Raw genomic sequence first — 20,999 nt, 5'->3', positions numbered from 1 at the left:
ATAATTCTCCGAAAACTAAAGCTTTCTTTGATTTGGATCTTACAAATTCCAAATCAAACTCTTGAAGGATCGCTATCCATTTTGAATATTTGCCCCCCAGCAACTGTCGCGACAATATATAAGCCATGGGGTTGCAATCTGATAGAATGGTAGTTTTCCGAAAGAGGACATAATGTCAGAATCTTTGTATCGCTTGAACAACAGCGAGTGCTAGCTTTTCAACATAAGAATATTTTCTTTCTGTATCATTCAAGTTTTTACTTAAATAATATATAGGATGTTCAATTCCATCGACTTCTTGAACTAAAACCATCGCAATGGTCGTATCCGCTGCAGCCAGATACAGGTTAAAATCTCTTTGATAGTCCGGGGCATACATTAATGATGCTTTTACTAGAGAATCTTTCAGAGCATCAAAGGAAGCTTGCGCCACCTGATCCCAGACGAAAGGTACATCCTTTTTCAAAAGACGAGTATAACCTTTAGCAAGTTCTGCGTAATTTGGAATGAACCTCCTCAGAAAGTTTGCTTTCCCTTGGAGTTTCTGAATCTGAAGCAAATTTGAAGGTGGAGGCAAATTAATGATTGCCTGAACCTTGCAAGGGTTGATCCGAATCCCATCCTTAGAGACTACAAAGCCAAGTAAACGACCAGAACCGATGCAAAACACACATTTGTGCGGATTCAGTCTTATCTTGTAGTGTCGGCAACGTAGAAACATCGCTCTTAAATGTTGCGGATGATCAGTCCACTTTCGCGAATGAGCCGGAAGGTCGTCGAGATAAGGTTGAACGATGTTCTTGATGTCATGGAAGGCATAATTCATTGCCCTCTGAAACGTCGCCCCTGCGTTCTTTAAACCAAAGGGTAATTTTCGATAAGCGAATGTGCCCCACAGACAGATGAATGCAGTATTTGACTGGTCTTGTGGGCAGATATTTATTTGATTATACCCGGAAAATCCATCCATAAATGAAAAGATTTCACATCCGGCGCATTCATCAATTATCTGGTCGATGAAGGGTTTAGGGTAGTTGTCCTTCAGACAAGCTTGGTTTACATCCCTATAATCGACACACACTCTAATTGTCCCTTGTTTCTTCATAACAGGGACAATATTCGATACCCAATCGGTTAGAGGAACCGGGTAGATGAAGCCAGCGTGGAGGAGATTTTCAACTTCTGCTTTAATGGCAGTGGCTTTCTTGGGGTGCACCTGCCGAAGCCGTTGTCTTACTGGTTTGATATCAGGATACATTTTAATTTCATGTTCAACGATACTCGAGTCAATGCCTAGCATTTCATCATATGACCAAGCAAAGACATTTCTGAATTCACGAAAAAGAGCGTTATATATTTCCAGTTCTGAAGGAGAACATCCTTTGCCGACATAAATATTCTCTACAACATTTGTTTTAGTCGAGATATTTATGGCTATAGTCTCTTCAATATGTTAGGATATTCCAACACATAGGAAATAGTTAAGTACAACTTGGTCTAGTTTAGAGTTAGGTAAAGTGTGTTTCTTTACCATTGTACATTTTGTAACTTACAATCCGACGGTCACGATATGTAGTGATCCGACGGTTCACTCTCTCCTCGGTATTACCGACACTTGATCCGTGGCTTGACACCCGATTGGTCCATGAGTTCTATTTAAAGCGCATGGAGGGTCATTGTTCGGGTAATCCGTGCATGAGAGAAGCTTATGTAAATTTTCATTCTTTGATTAATAAATTGCCTGTAGTAGCCACGTTGGCGCAGGCCGTGGACTGTTTCCCTCTTTGAGGGTTTTAACCACGTCAAAAATACTAGTGTATTGATCTGTGATCTGGTTGTGAGCGGTGTCCTTTTGGTGTTCCTTTTGAGGAACTTACCCTGTAAATTCCTACATGGTATCAGAGCTATTTGAGGGCCGCATCCGTTGGTGATCCAAATCTGAAGCCGGTAGAACTACATGCGGCTGTCGTTTCCTAGATCTGCTGTTTCTGACTGCTTTCGGGCCGAGACGGCTGCTCTGTTGCGTTCGGAGCATCTGTTCCAGTGAGGAACCCCTTTCGTTTCACGCGAAAAGGTTTCCGGTAGCCCTAGCTGCGTCATTTTTCAGATCGGGAGGTATACAGTGTTTTTGCAGTTTACTGTTATTTTCTCTCTGCTTATTTCGGTTTCGGTTTATTTAGCCTTTTTTTTAACCGGATCTATACCTTTCATTTCTGCATATGCTCTTTGCCCTGCGACTCTGTGCGATCTGGGCAAATCAGAAACAGAAAGGAAGGATTTTTCTCATGCGTATGCTCTTTTCCCTGCACCTTAGTGTGATCTCGGAAAATCAGAAACATTGAGAAAAATATTTAGTTTTTCGGCTAAAGCTAACTTTGAGCCGCAAGGTTCATTTTTTTAAAAATATCTAGTTTTTTGGCTAAAGCTAAATTTGAGCCGCAAGGTTCGTTTTTCTTTGCATATTCGTGTTGGGTTTTGTGTTTTGTGTTTTGTAGGGAAAAAGAGCTTTCTCAAGGCAAGCACGCAAACCAAGGCCCCCTCTCTCTCTCTCTCTCTCTCTCTCTCTCTCTCAATTTTTTTTTGTATAGATCAATTGGTTCAAAGCTATTTTAAGATAGTAGAGGTCTTGGGTTCAAGTCTCCATTTTGTGGGGGCGGATTTTTTCATTCCCGCACATTCGCGCACTTTGCCGGCAACTTCAACAATTTTTTTTCAAAAAGCCATAACTTCTTCATCCTAAAGCCTTTTTCAGAGCCATTTTCTTTAAAACAGCCTAATTTTTCGAGATCTATCCATTGAAACACTTACTTTCAGCATCTTCAGCTTCAGTTTTTTTTTAAAACGGAAAGTCCATGCCAAGTCATTCTTGACAGCACTAACTACTTCCAATGGATAGCCTACATGGAAGATTTACTTAGAAGTAAAGGTATCTACAGAATAGCCACAGACCAAGAGAAGAAACCAAAAGATGAAGACAAGGCTGCAAAATGGGAAAATAGACAAGATCAAGCACGTGGTTTGATAGGGATGTCTATTTCTCCTGATCTTAAATTCCATATTGCAGAACTCGAGACTCCTCATGAAGCATCGGAAAAAATCGCTAAAGTTTTTGGAATTAAAAATGAAATTAGAGCCCATCAACTTGAAAATGAGTTGCTTACTTTGGATCCTAATAACTTTTCTTGCATTGAAGATTTCTTGTCCAAATTCAAGACCCTTAGATATCTCTTGGAAGGTGTTAAGGTTAAGAAAGAAGATGGTAACCTTATTTATTCCATCCTTACTAAGTTTGGGCCAGCCTACTCTGTATTTGTTTCCACTTTCCATTCTACAAGGGAAGCTTTAATTTGTCAAGGAAAAGAATACAAGGCCCCTTCCTTTGACTCCTTTTGTGATTCCTTAATAAGAGAACAAGAAAAACTCTTACACCTTGGTCTTCTTAATCTTGGAAACTCTTCCAAGAAAGCGTTAGCCCCCTAGCAGCAACCAAATTCAAAGAATCCTAAGAAGTCATATCCTAAAAAGAATGGTCCTAAACCAAACAAGGGTCCTAAGCAAACTCAGCCTCAAAATGAAAGATCATTTCAGCAAAATGATAAGACCAATAAAAACAAATGGAAGAAGACTGATAGACATTGTAACTTTTGTAATCGAGATGGCCACTTAGAATCTAAATGCTTTAAGAAGATGGAAGCCTTGGAAGCCGCAATGAAGAAACATAACATCCATGTGGAGCATACTTCAACTTCAACTTCCGGAATGGCACTTTCTGCATGTTGTTGTCAATCATCTCAGTCTGGTTATGCATTAAATGCATTTTCTTCTTCTCCTTCTCATGAGTGGCTCATTGATTCTGGAGCCTCTTATCACATGGCCAAAAACCAAGCCATGTTTTCTTCTTTAAATGATTGTAACACCAAAAATATATATGTTGGTGATGATAGATCTCTTAATGTTGTAGGGACTGGAACTGTTCATCTAGACAATGGTCAGTTTAATGATGTATTATGTGTTCCAACCTTATCCTGCAACCTTCTATCTGTATATCAGATAACTCATTCAGGTGAAGGTAAAATTGTTGAATTTTCACCTCATGATGTTGTAATCAAGGATCTAAGAGATCCTAAACAGATTCTAGCTACTGGTATTGCTGATGATTCCACAAGGTTGTATAAGTTTCACAACTTTGGGTCATCAAATCTTCCCTCAGTATTTGTTGCTCATAATGATGAAGTGAGAAAGCTTTGGCATGAGCGATTTGGTCACTTAAACTATCGCTCCCTTCAGCATCTATGTAAAGAAAATATGGTGACAGGTCTTCCTATGGTATCTTGCAGAGATGGTGTTTGTTCCGGATGTGTAATCGGAAAACATCATCGGGACAGTTTTGAAAAACGTGCCCCTTGGCACGCCTCAGCCCCTTTACAGCTTGTGCACAGTGATTTATGTGGTCCACTTCCTGTTGCTTCATTCTCTGGCTGCAAGTATTTCTTAACTTTCATTGATGATTTCTCCAGACGCACTTGGGTATACTTCTTAAAACTCAAGAGCGAAGTATTTAACACATTTTTGGCCTTCAAAGCCTTTGTTGAAAAACAATCTGGACATCAAATTCTTAAGCTAAGAACTGATAATGGTGGAGAATATGTTAAAAATACATTCATCAACTTTTGCACCGAAAATGGAATTCAAATGCAACATACTGTTCCATACACTCCACAACAAAATGGTGTAGCTGAAAGGAAAAATCGCACCTTAAAGGAAATGGCTAATTGTATGCTGCAATCTAAAGGACTCAGTCTTAGTTTTTGGGCCGAAGCAATTAATTGTGCAAATTATATAATCAATCGCACTCCTACTAAGGTTCTAAAGAATATCACTCCAGAAGAAGCTTGGAGTTCCATTAAACCAGATGTAAGTCACTTTCGTGTTTTTGGAAGTGAAGCATGGGCCCATATTCCAGATGAAAAGCATAAAGCTTTAGAACCTAAGAGTGAGAAATGTACTTTTGTTGGATATTCTGAAGATGTAAAAGGTTATAGACTTATTCCATTTAAGTCCAAAAATGTTATCATTAGAAGAGATGTAAAATTTGATGAAAATAAATCGGCCCGCGAGCCTAGTTCGGCGCATGTGCCACCTCTTCCTATCTCTTCTACTCTTGAAAACATTTCTTCTTCCGATGATGAAAGTGAGGATGATAATCCTCCCCCACCTTCTCAGGATCATCAACTTCCAAGATGGGTCCGTGCTACTCGGGATGCAGCAGGTGATCTTGCCGGTGATCCTACAGATCAGCGACGTACACGTTCTCAGTTTGAAAGAGCCTCTTCTTTACTGGCTCAAGCTCCAGTAAATCATGATCCTGACACTTTTTCAGAAGCTTCAGGCCATCCAAATTGGGAAGCAGCTATGAATGAAGAATATCATTCATTGTTGACAAATGATACATGGGATCTTGTTCCTCTACCAAAGGGATGCAAACTTGTTAGATGTAAATGGGTTTACAGAACCAAGTATGGACCAGATGGGAAAGTTGATAAAAATAAAGCTCGTCTTGTTGCGAAGGGTTTTTCACAGGTTGAAGGCATTGACTACACTGAAACCTTCTCCCCTGTTGCCAAAATGAACTCTATCTGCCTTGTTCTTTCCCTTGCTGCCTCTTTAAAATGGGAAGTCCATCAGATGGATGTTAAATCTGCCTTCTTGCATGGGGACTTGCATGAAGAAATCTATATGGAACAACCCATTGGCTTCATCCAAACAGACTCCAGCCTTGTATGTCGACTTAAGAAATCTCTCTATGGTCTCAAGCAAGCTCCTCTAGCTTGGTATGCCAAAATGGATAGCTTTCTTTTAGAATCTGGCTTTTCTCAGTGTTGTTCTGACAATACTATCTACACCAAGAAAGTGGGCAACTCTCTTATCATCCTTGTTCTTTATGTTTATGATCTTATTCTTACTGGTAGTGATCCCAACCTTATCAACCATGTGAAGTCCAGCCTTAAAAAGAAATTTGAAATGACAGACTTAGGACACTTACACTATTTTCTCGGTCTTCAAGTCTTGTAATCCAAGGAGGGTATTTCCCTTTCCCAGTCCAAGTATGCTTGTGATATTCTTCGTCATTTTCACATGGAAGACTGTAAGCCAGCCCCTTCTCCCTTTCAGTTTGGAGTCAAACTTTCAGTCTCTTGTACTTCTCCTGAAGTTGATGCTACATTATACCGTCAACTTGTAGGAAAACTCTTGTATTTAACCCATACTCGTCCTGACCTTTCCTTTGCTGTTGGCCTTGTTGCTCGGTTCATGCAAAACCCCCGTGAAAGTCATTGGAAAGCAGCTAAAAGAATACTTCGTTATGTTCGAGGTACAGTTCAGTTTGGGATTCATTACAGTGCCAAAGCAGCTCCTCTATTAGTTGGTTTCACTGATTCTGATTGGGCTGGTGACCCTGATGATCGGAAGTCTACTGCCGGTTATGTCTTCACTCTTGGTTCAGGACCTATTACATGGGCTTGTAAGAAACAGGCTGCCATTTCTCTTTCTTCAGCAGAAGCAGAGTATCGTGGTGCCGTGGAAGCTAGTAAGGAAGCCTTGTGGCTTCGTCAGATCCTTCAGAGTTTGGCTTTGAGCAGCAGCATCCAACCACACTTTGGTGTGATAATCAAAGTGCCATTCAGCTATGCAAAGATCCAGTCCAGCATCAGCGCAGCAAACACATTGAACTACACAAGCACTTCATCAGAAAGCTCATTCATGACCATGTTCTTGAAGTGCAATATTGTTCAACAGATGATCAGGTTGCAGACATCTTCACAAAGGCTCTCACAGAGGCGAAGTTCACTAAACTTCGATATATGCTTGGAGTTCAGGAACTTGTCACTAAGGGGGGATAGGCTCTAGTGCCTCCTTCCTTCTCCTATTGTGTCATATTTGTAAATCCTTCAATCCTATCCCAAGTTGTTCTTAAGGGGGGATGTTAGGATATTCCGACACATAGGAAATAGTTAAGTACAACTTGGTCTAGTTTAGAGTTAGGTATAGAGTTAGGTAAAGTGTGTTTCTTTACCGTTGTACATTTTGTAACTTACAATCCGACGGTCACGATATGTAGTGATCTGACGGTTCACTCTCTCCTCGGTATTACCGACACTTGATCCATGGCTTGACACCCGATTGGTCCATGAGTTCTATTTAAAGCGCATGGAGGGTCATTGTTCAGGTAATCCGTGCATGAGAGAAGCTTATGTAAATTTTCATTCTTTGATTAATAAATTGCTTGTAGTAGCCACGTTGGTGTAGGCTGTGGACTGTTTCCCTCTTTGAGGGTTTTAACCACGTCAAAAATACTGGTGTATTGATCTGCGATCTGGTTGTGAGTGGTGTCCTTTTGGTGTTCTTTCTGAGGAACTTACCCTGTAAATTCCTACACAATATTGGATAAGTTTTGCTCGGAATCCACCGTATTTACAGTATTTGATAGGAATTCAAAAACTGAAGGTTGGTAAAGGTCATGCTGAGTATCTTCTTCATATTCCGGAAGAAGGGAACGATGGTGGCAATCATTCCATGGTGCCCCCTCAATCAACATTGACTGTAGGATTCCTTCGTCAGTCCCATGTACTTTCGACCAAGGATCTAACGGGGTACCATATTCTCTAGACCTATCTACCCAAACGCTTGATGAGTGTTGACTTGGGTTCACCTCCCATGCCTAAAACATTGATTGCTACAATATTTCTATGGGGCTTGGGGGCAAAACCATTGCATGATCCATGTCGATATCCTCTTCTGAGATCTTCGTGGAAGATATCATGTTGCAGGCTCTTACCAATGCTACTTCTCCTATATAGAATGGAGGTGGAAGTGCAAAAGTTCCCATTAATGTGGGATCTTTCAGTAGGCCTCTCCGATGTTTTGAAGTGAGTGGTTGCTTCCATGGATCATGGGAATGATTCCTCTAACTTGTGAACCATTAGGGAGGAAGTCTTGTTGGTCGACGATCGTAATCCCTCCTTGAAAAGGGAATGCGATCTTCCTAAAATAAGTTGACACTACAGCTGCCATGGCATATATCCACGGTCTTCCCCATAGGATGTTGTAGTCTAGATTCCCATCGATGACTTCAACATCTATTTTTATTGTTTTTCCTCCCAGTTCAACTTTCAAGTTATTAAGGATACCGCACGCGGTATAGGTTCTTCCATCGAATGCTTTCAACGTTGTCGATGATCGCGACAAGGTTGGAGATCCTAAAGTTTTCCAGCAACTCATCGACATAATACATGTAGATGCCCCCTCATCAATAATTATTCAGTGAACAGTTTTTTTGAGGGCTTTCACTTGAATAAGGAAAGCTAGTTGAGCTGGTAACTGAGGATCGTATCCTTTGTGATCAAAGGATACAAGATTGGAATCCTTAGGATCAACCCCACCAATAGCCGATAACAAAGCCTGCCTTTGGGATGGGCAATTTTGTAGTACTTCAAGAGTCGACATAGCGGATGGAGATTGGGCCAAATCTTCCACTATGTTATAATGCTGCGCCGCTCTGGCGCAAGGATTAAATGTTGACTTGTCTATTACTCCGTTTGGCGGTTTTATCGTTAATTCAGGAATGATGGGCGGTACAACTTCTGTTGAAGTTGTTGTCGAACTACTTGGTTGATCCTTACCTTTGTCGTTCGAGAGCTGTGGATTCCCGTAATCTTTGTTCCTTGTCGAAATCAAAGCATCATTCTGCTGTTTTGAAACCGAAAACATAAGCACTTGCGACGGGGAAGCATTTCCACTATCAACCAGATTTTGACCTGGATTGGGAAATGGATCAGTTAACACAGCTGAGGTTTGCGAACTTTTGAAGAACCTTTTAAGCTCAGCTTTATATGGACAATCCCTTGTCCAATGATCCTCATCACATATTTGACATGGATTTTTTCTATTTCCAGGAGGGTTTGAAGAAGTTTTTCCAGGAGATGACTCACCCTATTTCTTCTTCTTCCCTTTGTTTTGTTTCTTCTTGCTCCCTGGTTGATTGGTCTCTTTGCCTTTATCTACTGATACGGCATTTACTTCCGAAGCAAGAATTTCATATTTTTCATTTTGATCTGAATTCTTACGGGCTTTCTTAGACGAAGCCTTTATCGATTTCGCGTTCGCCGTGCCAATCAAACCATCGCCGACATGAGAGTCACTATTTGATTTAGGAGGAGGAGGAATTGAGAATTCTGGTCTAGGGGCATCGGGTATTTTGTCGTAGAGCGTGCCAGACTGAGTATAAAGTAAGTCTAGATATTGTGCACAAGCGATAACTTGCTCCTCTGTTACGACTCCCCCCTTTGCCACATCTTCTGTTATAGCAGGAAGTAACGACTTTATAAACCATTCAGCTAACAGCTGATCGGGAACGTATGTTTTCACAATCCTACGACGACGATGCCACTCATGTATATGATCGGATATATGAGTGGCAGTCGTCTGGTTGAAGTTGGATAATATTTATGTTCCCGTTTCATACCTTATCGGTAATTGAAAATGGGTTAAGAAAGTCGTGGCTAGGGAGCTGAAATTGTCGAACGAGGCTCTAGGTAATTCAATATACCATTTTGCCGCTGGACCCGTTAACGTCCTCTGGAAAAGGCGAAGCCTTATCGAATCATCATTTAGGGTGTTTGATGAACACCACAGATGAAAAGTCATCACGTGATTCGATGGGTCTTCACCTGGATTTCCATTGAATTTAGGAATGTCAGATGGAAGTTTGTGAGGAATCGCTGGCCACAAAGGGGCGTAAGCAATCGGATCGTTGGTTAACCGGTGTAAATTGGGTAACTCTAAAGTTGCCACGAATGGTAACTATTGATTCAGGTTAGGTGAAGCATACCCAGGGTACGATGGAATCGCTTGAGCAGTGGGCCTTTGCATACCAGCATAATGTAATTGATGTTGGTATGACTGATACGGTTGGTTTTGACCGTTTTGAATATATGGTTGTCCACTGTTCACAAAGATCTGCTGCTCAGAACCTTGGTACACTTGCTGGAATTGTGGTTGTTGGTACTGCACCAGCCACGGTTGTGAAGCCATGTTCTGTTGTGCTATACTAACTGTTGGACCAAGGTGTGGGGTAATTGTACCCGTTTGGACCTGTGTCACCCCACCAGTTGGTGATTGTGGTTGTGTCATAGGGTCAAGGGGCTGTTGCATTACAATATGATAAATCTAAGGTTGACATACAACAGGCAACATTTGAACTTGCGACACTGTCACAATAGCCGGTGTGGTCGGGATGTTCGACATAGGTACACACTGTTGCATAGAATATACAACCCTTGGTTGTTGAGGTAGCATAGGTACCCAACCACTTGATGTAATTCCAGTATAACCTAAATACTGTTGTGAACTCCCGTATGGATACCCTCGCGGAGGGGGTAATGAAAGGGCATACTGCCCCCCATACGGTAGCAATCCGGAACTCAAGGGGATTGTTTTTCCTTGTGGACTGGATTGCCCAAATTGACCTCCAAATGGATCAATCTGGGGAGTCTCAACATAAGAGTTTCCGGATATTATTCCGGATGAACAAACTGGAACAGACCACACTGTCGAAATAGTCCCTTGGTGGACTCCTTCTAGTGGTTGTGAGCTAGTCGGGACAGATGGTATGCCGGCAAACATTGTCGGAGTGACGGCAGGGGCTTATGCTGTTGCTGTTTCATTCAACACAGTCCTAGATGTTGACGGTTGTTCAGACATTTTGAGTCTATTCAATAGATTGCCTAGCGATTCTACAGGAACTTCCACTTGTAGTGGACTAACTTCTGATGAAGGAAATAGAGTGACCCCGACTCCAAAATGGGTTGGAGTACTTGCTTGCGGATCCTCTACAATTTCCTCTATCACAATAAAACCCGGTGGAAGAGGAAGACCGTCAGGTCTGTAAAATATTTCTGGTGCTGAAGAAGGGGTTGAATCAACAACGACAGTTGTTTGAGGAGCAAGACTCTCCGAACCGGTTACAGATGGAACTGGTTCAGTAACGCAAGTATTTGCTCCCAGAATAGGATCAGTGTTACTATCCCTCTGTGGCTGTTGAACTTCTTCTATAGAGGCAGGGTTTCCAAAAATGCTTGGAGTAACCGGAATCTCAGATGTTGTTGGAACACTTGTTCTAACTTTGATAGGAGATTTTGAACCGGTTAAACGAGTTCGCTTTGTCCGTATTGTTTTCGATTCCGGAGACAAAGACGGTTGAATCGTAAGCCTCCGTGAACGACGGGGTTTCAATTGACTTTCTTCCATGATTGCGGATTACTTGATCAACCAAAATACAAACGGGGAAAGTGTGTTTCTGAATTAAATGAATTTTTTAGACGCTTTTAGACACAACTTGCTTTTTCACTTTTAAAGAGTTGAGAAAAAGCTAAAGATGACTCTAGTCTCCTTCGATGTTTTAACGAGCCCGAAGTGACAAATGCTCGGATGGACTTTTTTCGTTATAGAGTCTGAAAAAGGCCAGAAGGAACTGCTCTGGAGTTCTAGGCAGAGCGTGTGCCAAACATTTCGCAAAACCGCAGAATGCTTTTTAGGGTACGGGCGGTCGATCTTCCTGAATGCTGTGTTCAGTGCATCACGATCAGTAGAGCGGCCGACACGGCTTCCTAAGGATAAAGGTTTTATGCCTATAGGGGTCTCCCAATATATACGCGACGGTACGTGGGAGCACAATCCATACTGGCGTTATCGTCCCTCAAGAGGAATCACCCACCTTCCACGAGATCGACAGTCACCAGGCTTAACGACGCCGGAACATGTCTCTAGCCTAGACCTCTATGTTGTGCGTTATGTTGCAAAGGGTTGTTAAGTTCATTCAATTTATTTTAGGTTGATCTTTTTAGAAGTTTGCCTTTCAAGGTTCACCACGAGATGTATGATACAATTCCTAAATGCAATCTAAAGATGATAAGCAAGCTTTATATCTTTTCAACTTTGAAAATCCTAGCTACTAAGGGAAAAGAAAGACACCATCTTTTCTCAAAGAGCAATCAACACACTCTAATGCACTTTTCCTAAATCCAACATGCAAACTATCAAATGCAAATGCACAATGCAGGTGTTTGTTTTCCGCTTTCTTAGTATTGATGCCTACAAAGAAAGCTTTTTGTACAACTTTGAATTTGCTTTTAAATGATCAATACAAACAAGTTTACTTTTTCGAAATCAGAGAAGATAGAAGAGATTACAACACTTAACGATTTTCGAAATGAAGACTTGTTTTGACACTTAAAAGATACAAACTCAAACCAATAAGCGAAAGCAAATGTATAATCAATATGCAAACAGCCAATGAACTCTCTTCTAAGATCACAATCAACAGATCTGAATCAAGGGCTACAGGATGACTATTTCACTCATGCAAAGGAAAACTGTAAATGACGCCAAAAACACATAAAAACACTCACAGTCTTTTTGTACAAAAGGAGGCGGAATATAAGCAGAGAAAAGGAGTTATTAGACTGGTACCTATGCTGGTTACAGGCTGCAAAATCAGAGATCAAAACAAGGCAAAACAGAGCAGAGAACCCCAGCTGCACAAGGGAAAAATGGTTCACCGCAACCTCAACACAGGGGTTTTGACATTCAGCGCAGGTAACCTTCACGGGAGCTGCGTTGAAATGCAGAATCCCTTCACTGGGTCTACGCTGAAGGAGAAACTCTCGTTTCCCTCAGGTTCTGGGTCACAAATTGCTATTTAATCAACTGTTTCAGGCCAAATAAAAGCAACAAGCAAGGTACAATCAAAGGGATGCTTTGAGGGGCTACTAAGATCTATCACAAGGATCATCAAATCATTTGTGAGTCCATTGTTTAGATCATAGACAAGTCCAGTGATTGGATCAAAGCAGCAACTGTCTACTTTGCATCCGGGAAAGATGCAGTTCGATTGTTGCTGTCAATTCTATGAAACAAACAATGATAGAAACACAAATAAAATGATTAAACAATTCTCCCCAGCGGAGTCGACAATTTGTTGTGGGGAAAAATTCCTATGCAGGACGATCCTATCCACCTAAGGTGTGACAGTGCCTTAGCAACAAACAGAGACAGCTATTCTAGTATTCTTCCTTTATGAATTAAGAATTAAGAGAGAGATGTGTGGACTAACCGGTGTCTTCCGTTTGTCGCTCGATCCGGCTTCTCTTCTCTTGGAGAGTTCCCAGCTACTTGCCTTCTCGCTCGCCCAGCTTCAAGAGGTTTCTGCAAGATCACAAGAAGAGAACACTACACAAGACATAAATTCATATTCATAACTAGTTCAGGATTAGAAATAAACTAAACATACTAATGCATTCATACATCAAAAATACACCAGCATATAGGAGAAACCAAGATAGCTTTATTGATGAATAACAAGTTTCAGGAAGAGATACAACCCAGAGGGCTCCAATCCAGCATCTCATTCCCAACAAATGGAATTCCTATCTTCACCCCCTTCAAAGCATTAAGCACCCAATGATTCCAATCTCAAACCAACAGAAATTCTTTGCAATAACAAAATTCCAGCCTCTAGATCTCATGGAGGAGAGATCCATATATAGATGTTTGGAGAGAGGATGAGTCAGCTTGAGATCTGACTAGTGTCCTCTCCCTCTGTTAGCTCTTGAGTCCACTTGGAGGTTCTTACTTCCACTTGGAGATTTGGAACCTCTTACTCATCACCAGTCGAATTCCCTGAGGCAAGTGTCATTTTGGAAGCTTCGTGGGTTTTGACACCTTGAGAAATGAGCCTGCCACATGTCCACTCTCGTTCAGTGCAGGTAGCCAGTGTTCCATTTGACATTCAACGCAGGTAGCCAGTGTTGGCTTTGACATTCAGTGCAAACAGCTAGTGTAGCCACTGAAATGATCCTAAATTGACTTGTTTTTGAGCAGTTTCGGGTGGAGAACTTCTGTGAATTGTTGTGGTTTGTTAGCCTTGTTCCTCTAGGGGTAGGAACAACATGTTTAGGGACTTTGGATCCCTTAGATTATGGACATTTCATGCTTAATGCTGTAAGGCACAAAAATGTCTATAACACCTAGAACAAAGTTCCAATTCGAGTCTTTGATTAGATATCATAAAATCCGAGCTGAGTCTTTCACTTGATCTCATAAATGAATTTTCTTTCCATCCACATGATAGCCACAAGTAGTCTACTTAGGTGAATGCAATGAAGCTTGGGGGCATGCACCTAGAATCGAGTTATCATGCTGGGGGCATGTAAACCAATCTCAAGCATATTTTTTTGTTTCAAGCTTGTATAAACATGAAACTGAATCCAAACACAGTTCCCTATGGTTCAAGCTTGTGTAAAAATGAACCTGGCATCTCCATTTTAACCCTCATGATTGCCATTCTATCAATCTCTTCCATCAAATGAGCCTTCATTTTTCTCCTTCCATCATCAGTATCTGCTTGGCTAATCATACGCTTTCACTTGGTTGTTTTACCCTTTCCTAGCAACAGTTGCAATGAGTGGTCTTATTAGCCAGCCTATTCGCGTAAATCAACATGTTTTGAGAATTTCCAACATCACTGGAACCAGTTGCTATCATGGACACCACTTGTTCCTCTAAGTGGAGTCCTCTTTAAGCTCTTTTCAGACTCTCGAAATATGAAAAGATTACCGAGCGTTTTTCCTTTTTACTTCATTAATGGATTGGAAATTACATCTACTCAGTATAAGTTTAACCCTTTTCCGAACTGTTATAGATTATTTATGAAAAGGAATACATTGATCAAACATGGTCAATAGGTTCTCTCTTGTATTATTTTATACTTTTTTCGGACTTGAGAGACAAATTTATGAAAAAGAATTTGTGGAGTTTTATTTTTGTCCCCTTTCAAACTCTCTAAATATGAAGAGGACCGAGTTCTCATTTTCGTTAAAATCGTTAAAACATCAAACAGCAACAAACTTTTCGATCATGACATGACCGAGTTTCACCTTCACTAGATTCATTAAAACATAACATAGTGATGGATTCACCCAAAGGGTGGAATTATACTACAAGCATATGTTATCCTCCTCAATCCTTTTAAAAAATAAAGAGATACTGGTCAGCAATGACCAGGGAAAATGGGAAAAGGGATAAATCACTTTATGGTAGCAAGTTGCTCTTGAACGTGACACTTTCACTCCATCTCTGTGACTATTTGGGTTGGGTTATCTGCATGATGGTTATCATACCTATGGTCTATCACACCATCCATCACTTTCGTTTTGGGTCAATGCTACCAATTCATTCAGTGTCACTGACATGTTCAAGAGAAGTCACTCAGTAAACTTCATCCTTTACAATAATCACAAACCTTCATTTTCATGAATGCCATTCCTGAACCTTGTGTCATCAGTCACATTTTGTCTTCAAAATCATTACATTCATTTCATGTTATTGGTGGGGGATACATCAAGTCCCTCCTGCAATGAGTCTCTTCTTGTCGACATTAGCACATTATCCAAGAAGTTGACTTAGAAACACCATTCTAGTACCTTGAGGCTTGCATACATCAATGGCAAGCTTCTCATTTCTAATGATAGGTTGACATCACTAGCTTTCGACCGAAAGAATTTGTATGATGTTCGACATCAAAACATCTATTCACACCATGAAAAATGTATTGTAGTACCTTGAGAATAATTATCATTATTAGTGATCTCTCTCACATCTGTTAATAGCTTACATCATTGGCTGGTAATCAAACGGTGTCTTCCCTTGTTCGACTTCAGATCATATTTTCACATGGTTAGACTCGTACTTGAGTGAACGATTAGATGAGATAGAAGACCCTGGATCTAGTTTCATCCATATAGGCTGCGATTTCAGGAGAGTACTAAATAATTTGTACGATGGCTTTACACAGATGGTCATCCTATTAAGGGTTTGTATCTGTAGAAGAATGACTATCCGATTTATGTACATGTAATGAAAAGTTTATATGCTAAGTATGGGTATGCCCTCCCTCAAAAATTCATGAAAAAATTCAAAGATATCATGGTATTATGTATTGTAATCGATGCAGGTCACCGTCCGCTTCAAATCCTCCCCATCACGTTGTAAATCATATCACTCGACATTGTCATTTTTTGACTTCATGCTTTAGGGGGCAAATGTTACATGTCTATTTGGGCACATCACTCTTGAAATTCAGATTAGTACAATTAGGGCTCATCAAACCCTAACTCAGTTGTTACATGCCCTAGAGAAGTCATCACATTGAATGCATCCATCCATGAAAGTTTCCTAGCTTGAAGCATTTGTTGAAATGCCTCCTTGGGACACCAGTGCAGCCTTGGTAAGAGATAACTATGCTACAATGTAGGTAGGCCCATTTAGGCCTACACTGCAGTGCACTTAGGCCCTCTTTGACATGTGTTGTGCGAGATTGAGTGAAATTTTCATAGGTTTCTTGGAATATTCCTTGATTCTAGATGATTCTAGAAGGATCCCATCTCTTATCTCCTCCTATGAGCTTGACATTGGATAGGCTAAGGATCCATTAACCTCTATCCTCTCATACCTTGCTCCATGGAAACTAACTCTAAGTTTGGAAGGCCATTCAATGCACTCATTTATGACAAAACCACCTCCATTTCCTATAAATTGAGCACTCATCATAGTTATAAGGGGGCTAGAATTTGAAGTTTGTAAGGAAATTCTGTTGGTTTGAGAATTGAGTTCATGTCAAGCAATGTTATGTTGCTGGAATGGTGTGCTTTTGATGTGGCGAGGGTTGGACTAAAGCTAGAGGAGTGGCACAAGATCGAACTGTATAGGGTGATACACTTCCTTCTACATTAATAAAGAGTTTATTCCTCTTCTGTTACACTAAAAAATGTCACCTTGACTACTTACAGTTAGTATGGCTCAAATCAACAGTCATGCTACCCTCTTAGGCAAGTCTTATGCCTCTGTTGTCCATCTCAAACTCAAAGAAGAGAGAAAGTCTTGTAAAAACTATGTTTATCTCTGGGGTCGCAGGTTCTCTCTAGCCTTACCTGCGGGGACGCTGACCATGTTTACAAAATCTGCGTCCATGGACGCTCTGTATGTTAAGGAACAGGTGCGTCCCTCTGTAAAAGGCAAAATGTGCGAGTTTTATCTTGAAAAAGTTACTTGTGGTTACTTCTAGAACATTCTAGAGGTCGGTTTGATGAAATGGATGCGCCTCCAGTTGGTTCATGTATCTCTATTAAGGGGGAACTTATCCCATCAATAAGGGAGCTATCCCACCCAAAGAGGGGGATGATCCCATTGATAGTGGACCTGAATAACCTCTTTACAGCACTATAAATAAAGGCATTGAGCCAGAAGGAGAGGAGGTTGGAGCTATACATTTTCTTTGGGTAAATGCTGCAGGATTTAGGTCTTCCATTAGAGCCTTTGTGAGGAGAGATTGTCTTCACTTGATTCTACTTGGGAGAGGGTGAGCTTTGTCAAAGTAGAGGAAAACCCTTGATGGACCCTGGGAGGAACTTGCACAACACCAAGGCCAGGTTGTAAGAGTTTCTTTGTTTCGTTATTAATACAAACTGGTTTATTTTTCTCAATAGCTTGTGTTAATGAGTTATTTCATGTGTTCCTTGGTCTGCATGTTGAATATATGTTTTATTATATGAAATGCAAGTGCTTGGTAATTGTTTGATTGTTTGTGGTTGCAGGAATTGACTTGAAGGAGGAGCTCATCCGGATCGTCAAGAACGGACTTCAACAACAGCGTTTTGGAATAAGGTAAGCCTAAACACTTGTAGTTTTCATGTTGTAAAAGGTGTATTTAGAGAAAGATCACTCCATTTTGTCTTGTTTGTCATTAGAACGTCTTAGACTTCTAGGAAGGTCAGTCGTGTCCGCACCCTTGACAAATTCCGTGTGACAAATTGGCGACTCCACTGGGGAATCCATTAATGAGAGAGTCTTTTCCTTTATATGAACTTTGCTTTGAGAAAATCATTTTTATTTTCTGGTTTTTGACTGTGAGAATTAGTATTTGGGTGGCTTAGCTTTAGATTTAGTTAGATTTGGTTTTTCTTCATTTTTCCAGAAGGACGCACCCTCTGAGTACTGCACAGTGCGTCTTTGGACGCGCTGTTGCCGTCTGCACAGAGCGGGGCCGCGCCTGTGACAACGGGTTGCCTGCGTCTTCCTGTAAAACTTAAGAAAATTCCATTTTTGCTTTAAATTGCTTTTAGATTTTGTTTTTTCTTAGTGTTTTCTGCCCAGATCCTTTAGTACCCTGTCAAGAATTTTCACCTGAACTAGTTTTGTGAGCTTTGAGTGTTTTAGTGGTTTTCAACGAAGTTTAGACCTAGGGTTTGATTTTTGGAAAGGCTTTGTAGTGACTTTGATAGTAGAAAGTTGTCCAGCCTTAGATCTCTCTGGTTAGTCAACCTTCTTAGAAGTCGGGCCTGTCGTAAAGTCTCCTTTTGTGAGCAACTTGCCATTTGAGTTGTTTTGGGTCAAATTTCGATTGCTTGTTTATAAAGTATTGATTTCCATTTTACAAAAAGAACAAAAAGATTAGAGTTTTGTTTTGACTAGTTTTTGGTTCTGCAATAAGCTAGTCCTTGATTTGATTGTGATCAAGTAAAACACCTTAGAAATAATCATTGTTAGTTTTGGCCTCGTTAAGATTGCTTAGAGTAAATTTGCCTTTAGTTTGCTTATGAGTGCATTTTCATAGATTTTAAGAGTTGTTAAGATTGATTTTTGGTTATATTAGATTTATTTGCTTTATTAAAAGAAAAATACAAAAACATCTTCTTAAAAAGTCTTGTTTCAAGTAGCTTTTTGTTTTCGAAAGAAGAAAAGAGTTTTTTCGTGCATGTAAAGAGAGGTTATGTTTTTATGCTTGGAAAAGACAAAACGAATTGTTTCTTTGATTGTCTTCAATTAAGAAGTTGCTTTTATAAAGATTGCATTCTCTCAACTTTTTAGTTAAGCAATTCATCGAAAAAGTAAAGTAGTGGATAAATCATTCTAGGTGCATTTTGTAGTGGTTTCGAGTCGAGTCAACACACCACTGGTTTCACTTCCATCACCTTTTGACTTAAGAAACAACCTTAAAAGTAACGCTTAAATTAAAATCAATCTAGTAATCTTTATTTTTCTAGGGCTCTGAAGCACCAACATAGCTTAGGCTAGGGTCTTGGAGTAGGTGAGTACTTAACTCTCCAAGACTACAAAACCAAACAGATAGTCTATCTTGAGTAGAAAAATCCAATTGTTTCAGTTACATTCTGGGAAAGCTCCTCTTAAAGGAGAAGCACGAGCTCGTGTCCGAACCAGTGAGGGGATCATTCCTCCCTCGTTGGGAACGACGCCAGGCAGTACGTATTACAAACGGTAAACCTCGGATTAACCATTGTCGAGGAGCCAGGGGTCACTTATCGGTAAACCTTGGATTGTTGTCAAGGAGCCGGTAAGGGGATTGGAGCTTGCTACTCTGCCCTTGCGTGCTGTCGGAGTTTAGACTGTTCCCCCAGGTGTAATTGTTGTGATTGGTAACCTTAGTGGCCATAATATCTAGGATTCTACCCAAGGTGACGGTGGAGGGAAGGTCCCACTGTACCTGGAGCAGACGTCGGTTATACTCACTTGGATTTTCTGGGGGGTTCGCTTCACTTCGAGACGGTTAAAGTGGAGGAACTTGGTCCAGTCTATTCATTAAGCAGGTTGCCGGGGTAACTGTTCCACCCACCATTTCTGTACTGAATCCTGCGAGGTTGGGCCTAATCACCAACTAGCGCTTTTGGTCCGGAAGACTACTGTTTGTGTGTGGTTTGACGCTCTAGATTATTTAGACGTGTGCTTCAAATTGTTTGCTTCTTTAGAAGACTTTAGGTGGTTTGATTTGAAATTTTTTACTTTGTTTTCGTGTGTTGTAGTTAAAATCTTTAATTGTGGCGGAATTACCGAGACAGTCCCGTAGACTTCGGGGCAAGTCTCCTGAGATTGTTACCGGAATAGATTTGTTAAGAAAACTCCGTAAATCGCGGGGTGAATCTCCTGAAGACATTCCGGGTCATTTAGAAGGGTTAAAGGTCCTTGTAACTCCTCCTAGTGGCAGTAGAGTAGGATCACCTGAAGAAGGAGAATTTTCCTTGGTAGTCCATCCAGATTACCAAAGTTTAGAAACAGGTTACAATCCCGAAGCTGTTACAGTTTCCGAGCTTGCTGGTAGTTTTTCATCTGCCAGTGAAACAGGCGAAGAACCTGAAATTTCCGAACCTGTTACTCCAACTCCTAGTGTTCCTGATTCACCAAGAATAGAAAGAATTATCACCGAAAATCTTCCTGTTGGATTAATTGCTATAGAAGAACTTGTTCCAGAGGAAGAAATAGGCGTTTCTGATTCTGAAGATCTAATTACCCTTGATCTAAGGGAGCGTGAATCCATCTTTTACAGTCCTCCTAGAAGTGAATCTTGGTACCTTGCATTAACCAATTTTTTAGACAACTCAGTAGGTTTTTCTACACCTCGTACTCCGGTTCCACCTAGAGGAATTCATTCTCCTGTAAATATGTCTGGTCAGTCATCTGTGTTTTCACAAAGTCCTGAATCATTTTTACATGGCGGTCCTTCTGTTCCTACTGGGTATCAATCACTTTCTGGTACCTTTGCGGGAGCATCTCCTCAACCCGTTGATCATGGGTTATTAGTTGGAAACAGTGGTAATGTACCATTGAGTATAGGTGACATTTATATGATGTCAGGTTCAACTCCCATTAACCAACCTCAAGGTGGCCAATTACCGCCTGGGGGGCAACCTTCGTTAATGCCTGGGGGGCAACCTCAAGGTACTTCATTCGTGACTGGGGGGCAACCTCAAGGGTATCAACCCCAAGGGTATCAACCCCAGCCTCAATATGTACCCCAAAGTCAACCTCAGTATCAATATCAACCTCAAGGATGGCAACCTCAAGGATGGCAACCTCAAGGATGGCAACCCCAAGGG

This window comes from Pinus tabuliformis, chromosome 3_2 (assembly GCF_031772625.1).
Source record: "Pinus tabuliformis cultivar Carrire ecotype Pingquan chromosome 3_2, CPIR1, whole genome shotgun sequence".
NCBI classification, from domain to species: Eukaryota; Viridiplantae; Streptophyta; class Pinopsida; order Pinales; family Pinaceae; genus Pinus; species Pinus tabuliformis.
The sequence above is the reverse complement of the archived record's forward strand: the minus strand, read 5'-3'. Positions refer to the sequence as shown.